Genomic DNA, 7,321 nt, shown 5'->3' with positions numbered 1-7,321 from the left:
TAAAATGACCAGAGGATGATGGTTGATAAGACACACAGGATCATAAAAGTGATGAGGGACACATTTGCAGCCCTGGCCAGGGCATCTGGGATCTAAGCCAATATTCGACCATTATGGCATAGACAGGTTAATATTATAATTAAAACACACACACACACACATATAGCATGACAATTAAATTGTTTTTTAAGAAGAAGCTGGTAGCTAAAAGCTGGTGGTTAAAAAGGGGAAAATAAAATGAAAAGCTTTTACAGTAGAACATATATTTCTAAAGGACTTAGGGTTGGAGTTACATTGGATATTTCACAGTAAACTCATTTTCTGGTTCTGTTATTGGAGTGACCGAAAAGTGGAGACTCCTCCTCCCCCTCCGTCCTCATGTGGGTAATTTGATTCACACCACAAGCATTCAGGTACTGGTCCCTAATAACATTCACCTCTTAAAGAAACCAGAGCTCCTTGGAGAGTAGCTGATTCCTTATTGTGGACAAGAAAAGTCAAAGCAGACCTAAGTCTTCCAGATGATGCCAGAAGCATGTTAATTTTTTTTTAAATCCTCACCTGAGGATATTTTCCCATTGATTTTTAGAGAGAGTGGAAGGAAGGGGGAGAGACAGAGAAACATTGATGTGAGAGAAACACATCGATTGGTTGCCTCCCTGACACACCCTGACCAGGGCTCAGCTCCTGACTGGAATTGAACCCAGGACCCTTCAGTCTGTGGGCCAACGCTCTATCCACTGAGCCAAACCAGCTAGGCCAGAAGCATATTAATTTTGAAGCAGTGTTAAGAGGAAAAGAGACACAGACAAAACAAAAACAAAAACAAATGGAGACAATCTGAGTATCAGAGAAAAAACAAAAGTCTTTATGAAAAGCCTGAGTCCATAATGGCATTAAAATGAGTTAGACCAAAAAAAAGGTACATGCGAATTCCCCAAAATGTCAACTATTCAAACAATGCCATGCTTTGGTCAATAATTAAGCTGTGGCCCTAGCTGGTTTGGCTCAGTGAATAGAGTGTCAGCTTGTGGATTCAAGGGTCCCAGGTTCAATTCTGGTCAGGGCACATGCCTGGATGGTGAGTTCCATCCCCAGTAAGGGGCATGCAGGAGGCAGCCAACCAATGATTCTCTCATCATTGATGTTTCTATCTCTCTCTCCCTCTCCCTTCCTCTCTGAAATCAATAAAAATATCTATATGATAAAGGCCTAAGCGACCTTTACAGCAGAACAACCTAATGACTGGAATGATGGGTCACTATGATGTGCACTGACCACAAAGGGGCAGACGCTCAACGCAGGAGCTGCCTCTGGTGGTCAGTGTGCTCCCACAGGGGGAGCGCCGCTCAGCCAGAAGCCAGGTTCGCCAGACTCACCACTGGCAGCGGTGGTGGGAACTTCTCCCACCTCTGCAGCAGCATTAAGGAGCAGCAAGCTGAGCAGTAAGGAGTGAGCAGGCGGGCGGTAAGGAGGGCGGTAATGAGCGAGGGATTCCGGACTACGAGAGGGTGCAGGCTGGGCTGAGGGCCCCCCCCCCCCCAGTGCACGAATTTCGTGATCAGGCCTCTAGTATAATAATAATAATTAATAATAATAATAATTACGCTGTAAATTTTTTCTATTTATATCCAGGCAGTGTGATACCCAGAGATGAAAGAAGCACTGAATTGCCTATTTTTGTAATTTTTAAACAAATTTTGTTATTGTGGCACATAAAATTTGACCACAGGAAGGCATTCCCACAGATAATTGCCAGCCTGGGTCAAATCATTTTAGAAGCACATCCAGGCCCTACTCCCAGACTTACTCAATCTCCGGGTGACTCTCCCTACCTGTAACAGTATGACAACTCCAAATATGAAGCTCAAAACCCTAATCTAAGTGTGTACAAATCCTAAATCTTCACTGTAGTCATCTCAGTCCATCTGGGATTTTGCCTGCTCTGTTTAGATAGAAGCTTGAAAATTTGGATAAAAACCTGAAAATAAATATCAAGATAATGAATGACACAAATACACATTAACACTTTTGTGATAGGTTTAAGCATGTGTGTGGTAGTAACTGCTGTAATCATTAGGATAATTTATATTTTATATTCTTTTTGGTAATTTAAATTTTTAATTGCTTTTAAAAATTCACGTAACATTAAATTAACCATTTTTTTAATCCTCACCCAAGGATATGTTTATTAATTTTAGAGAGAGAGGAAAGGGGGGAAAGAGAGAGAAACATCAATGTGAGAGAGAACATCGATTGGTTGCCTCCCGTACACACCCCAATTGGGAACAAACCCAAAACCTAGGTATGTGCCCTGACTGGGAATCAAACCCACAACCTTTTGGTGGATGGGACGACACTCCAACCAACTGAGCCACAACAGCCAGGGCTAAATTAACAGCCAGGTACAATTAAAAAAAATTTTTGTGAGTATATTTTTTCCATTGATTTTTTAGAGAGACTAGAAGGGATGGGGAGAGACGGAGAGAGAAAAACATCAATGTAAGAGAGACACATCGATTGTTGGGGCCTGGGACCCAGCCTGCAAGCGAGGTACGTGCTCTTGACCAGAATCAAACCTGCAAACCTTCAGTCTGCAGGCCAATGCTCTAAACACTGAACAAAACCAGCTAGACTAAGTGTACAATTTTTATCTGCTTTTTAAGGTGTTGAAATAGTATAAAAAGCATGTGACATATTAGACTTGTGCTGTTAATTTAATACTGAGGTAGACTAGGTTTAAAGGTTAAATGCTTAAATAAATATGATTAGGTCTATAAGACTTATTATGTTCCATGAATGTTTAGAAACAATTATGAATATATTACTCAAACATATGTATACTAGAGGCCCGGTGCACGAATTCGTGCACCAGTGGGGTCCCTCGGCCTGGACTGTGGGATCGGCCAAAACCAGCTCTCCGACATCCCAAAGGGGTCCCAGATTGCGAGAGGGCACAGGCCAGGCCAAGGGACCCCACCGGTGCATGATCAGGGCCGGGGAGGGACACCTGAGGTTGGCCAGCCAGGAAGGGACCACAGGAGGGCTCCAGGGCATGTCCAGCCCATCTTGTTTAGTCCTGATCGGCCAGACCCCAGTAGCAAGCTAACCTACCAGTTGGAGCGTCTATTCCCTGGTGGACAGTGCATGTCATAGCGAGCAGTTGAGCAGCCTTAGCATATCATTAGCATATTATGCTTTGATTGGTTGAATGGCTGACCGGTTGACTGGACACTTAGCATATTAGGGTTTTATTATATAGGCTACCTTTCCCAGGGAAGGACGCCCTCTGTATTCCACCCCATGCTGCATTTCCAAGAGGAAGGAATTATTGTTGGTCACAGTCTGGGGGTGGAGCTTTTCTCTGCACCTAAAGTCTAGCCTGTTGCTTCTCTAACTTGAATGTGCATGGGGATCACCTGCAGATTTGGATTGCAAACCACTGGGATGGGTGGGATGAGAATCTGCATTTCTACCGTGCTTCTGACGCACTGCCTGCGGCTGGCTGGGAGCCATGCTCTGAAGCCCATGAAGTGCATGTGCCCCACATGGGAGCATGTGTGCATGTGGCTCTGTTCAATGGTCCTAGTTACCAGTGACCGAGGGCTGGAGTTGCTCTCCTCAGCCAGAAGAGCGAGCTCTCGCTCACCCTTGTGCACATGCTCTCTTGTGTTTTCACTGTGGCTAAAACAAACTGTTTCTCTGTCAGGGCCCCTGGGTGGTGGTTGCAGGGATTGGGGGGTGGGATGCTGCTATCCTAGTCATTGAAGCCATTGGCACCCCCCACCCACTGCTCTTAAGTCTTACACTCCCTGTGCTAATCTCTGATGTGAATGTGGCCTTGCCCCCATCACAGAGATCAGATCCAAGACTACAGAGCATTTGGATATGGTCCTGGGGGAATAAGTAGAACAGGAGGCCTGATGTAATTTTATTGATTTTTTTGTGATTTCCCCCTACTAGATGTAAGCTCTCCGAGGATCACGGCTGCATCCCCAGGAGCCAGAACCATGCCAGACACATCCTAGGGGCTCAGTAATTATTTATGAGATAAATGAGGCCTGTTTTGGCTCTAGGCATTCAAGCCAACCTTTCTGAAATTCCACATCAGGGTCCAAGTCTTACCTGATAAAGACAGTGGTAAGTGCCTATTTTGTGCATGTATCTCCCTTGAGGGCGGGAAACCGTGGCTAAGGGCAGGATTTGATTCTTCTGATGCCCCCTTGCCCTAATGCCATCTCAATGCCACCTCCACCTCTGGCCCAGCTGCACGGTTCTGCAGGGCCCAGGCCAGGGGGAGAGGTCCTCACCCAAGGACATGAAAGGACACAAAATCAGAGGCAGGAACAGAGCTGAGGGCTAACCAAAAAAACCTCAAGGGGAATGTGATGAGTTGCCAAACTTGAGAGAGCAGAAGCAAATATCAAAGCCAGGGACTACAGCCAGGAATCCACGATCCAGGGAGATGAAGAGCAAGAGCAAGTGGGCCGATGGTAACTGGGGAGGCGCCGAGGCCTTTCCCTGAGGCAGGCATGTCAGGCTTGCTTTAAAGTGCCTCCAGGAGCAGTGCTAGGGTGGGTCAGACAAGATTAAAGGGGGTCAGGGGTAGGATGAACAGAATGGTATTTCCTGGAAGTAGGGGGCTCTTAATTTTCTAAGGTGAAAGCTGGGGAGACAATCTGGGGTCTAAGTCACACAGCTGGCTTCAAATCCCACCTTCCACTTTCTGACTGTGAGCTTTGAGCAAGTTACTTAAAAATCTTCTCACCTTGGCTTGCTGTTAGGAAGGCACAAATCCTTAATCAGCTTAAAATCTGTAGATCCCCAACTATCTCAAAATGACATTTGGCATGCATCCACCACAAAGTGTCTACATCAGGATGAGTGGGGTTTAGGGAAAGAAACTGGAGAGAAGTCAGCAAAGCAGTTACTGAAGAGGAAAAGCAGAAGGAGAGAATCATGCCAAACTTAAAAAGTTCTCAGCTTGGCCTCTGAGGAGGGGAGACTGCAAAGAGAAGCAAATCCCTTTGATACGGAGAAAACATTTTTATGGTCACAGGCCACTCAGCAGACTGGGTCTGAACATCTGATTGCTACCCAATTATTTCCAGGAGGGACTGCTAGCATGCCAGCTGGCAAACACATTTTCCCTCCAATGTTGGTGGTTGTCTAATTTTCACTTCCCTTTATTCTCCATGGCTACTTGTACCCTACCTCACCCCTATAAAAATATAGGCATTTCCCTGAAAAGTGAGAAACTTTGCTGCACAAGAAAAAAAAAAAAAAAAAAAAAAAGCTTTCCCTTTAATGTCAGTACTCTTTGGGGGCTAATTTCCAACTACCCCACCCAGCATCAAGCAAACTCTGGAGTAGAACCTTATGTGCATTCATGACCTACTATCCTCCTATATTCACGAGCACCGGGTGAGGAGCCAAAAGATCCAGGTTGAAGTGTAAGTCCTGCGACTTAGTAACCAGGTGACATGAGTTAGTGATTTCTCTAAGCCTCGGTTTTTTCAACTATGAAGACAATGTTTACAGCAGTGGTTCTCAACCTGTGGGTCTCGACCCCTTCGGAGGTCGAACGACCCTTTCACAGGGGTCGCCTAAGACCATCCTGCATATCAGATATTTACATTACGATTCATAACAGTAGCAACATTACAGTTATGAAGTAGCAACGAAAATAATTTTATGGTTGGGTCACAACATGAGGAACTGTGTTTAAAGGGCCAGAAGGTTGAGAACCACTGGTCTACAGTATCACAATGGAGCTGCACACACCAGGCAAGACAGTGTATTTGAAAGTGCTTTGTAAACTGAAAAGTGCTATGAAGAGTCAGCAGTGATATTATTATGGTTGTCGTTTTTACAGCTGTTCATGCTTCAATCACTATGCCTCTAATGTTTGTTGCCAGATCCAATGATAGATCAGTTAGAATTACATTTGGCTGCTAATTATAGAAAACACAAAATAAAAGTGACTTAAACAAGGCAGTTTATTTACCTCTCATATACAAAATCTGTACAGAGCTGTTATGGTGCTCCCTAGTATCAAAGATCCAAGGTCCTTTTCCTTTTCGTTTCGTTTCTTTTCTTTTTTTAAAGCTGTGAATCTTTTAAATATGTTTTTGTTGATTTCTGAGAGAGGGAGGGAAGGAGAGGAAGAGAAACATTGATCAGCTGTCTTCCACATGCTCCCTACTGGGGATCGAGACTGTGACCTAGGCATGTACCCTGACCGGGAATAGAACCAGTGACCTCCTGGTGCATGGGCCAGTGCTCAACCACTGAGCCACACCAACTGGGCTGTCCTTTTTAACCTGTTGCTTTTCCATGGGTAACTTCCATTGCTAATGTCATCTCATGGTCCTAAAAGGCTGCAGGAAATTCAGCCATTACATCACAATGTAATCAACGGAAAAGGAGAGGTGAAGATGAACATGGCCCCTCCCTTTGAAGTTGCAGTTCTACTAATGCCCACTGGCCATATACTAGCTGCAAGGGAGCCTGGGAAATACGGTTTTTATTTCTAGTGACCATGTACCCACCTAAAATGGAGGGGTACTATTACAAAGAAGGGGAGATCACAAATGGTCATTTCTCCACCATCTTTTTGATCTACCGGCCAGTAGCATTTCACCACTTTCTGTGGAAACATTTTTTTCTCTTAACTACTGAGAAGAAAATCACACTGCCCTGGTCTCCCTCCTCTCTTCCATCCTTAAATGTTGGCATGACTCGGGCAGTCCTGGGCACCTCTTTCTTTTCCATCCATACTCTCCTCCTAAGTAATGTCATTTAGTCCCAAGGATTTAAATACCAATTCAGATGCCAATGAAGTCTAAATGCAGCCCTGACATTTCCCCTTGATTCCACTATCATATATGCAGCTGCTATTTGACAACCCCACTTGGATGTCTAATAGGTATCTCAACTTTAACTCTTGATCTCCACCCACAAACTTGCTCCTCCCCAAGACTTTCCCATCATAGTAAATGCCACCAATGACTTAAGCCAGGAAATTCTGGAGTTAATCTTAATTCCTCACTTTCCCACACTCCCTACAACCAAACCATCTGGAAGCCATAGTGGCTGTCTTCAGGACATAACTCAAAGTCACCCATTTTCTTTCAAATCCACCACTCTACTCTCATCCAGAGCACCATCAGCTCTCACCTGGACCTTCAAATAGCCCCCAAATGTGTCTCTCTGCTTCCACTCCTGCTCTCCTATTATCTGTCTTCACACAACGATCCCAGTGGTATTTTAAGTAAGAAAATCAGGACAAAGGTGGTCGATTCAACAGAGCTACTTTGCT

This window comes from Myotis nattereri (genome assembly GCF_964212035.1).
Source record: "Myotis nattereri genome assembly, chromosome: 2".
NCBI classification, from domain to species: domain Eukaryota; kingdom Metazoa; phylum Chordata; class Mammalia; order Chiroptera; family Vespertilionidae; genus Myotis; species Myotis nattereri.
Note: the sequence above shows the minus strand (reverse complement) of the source record.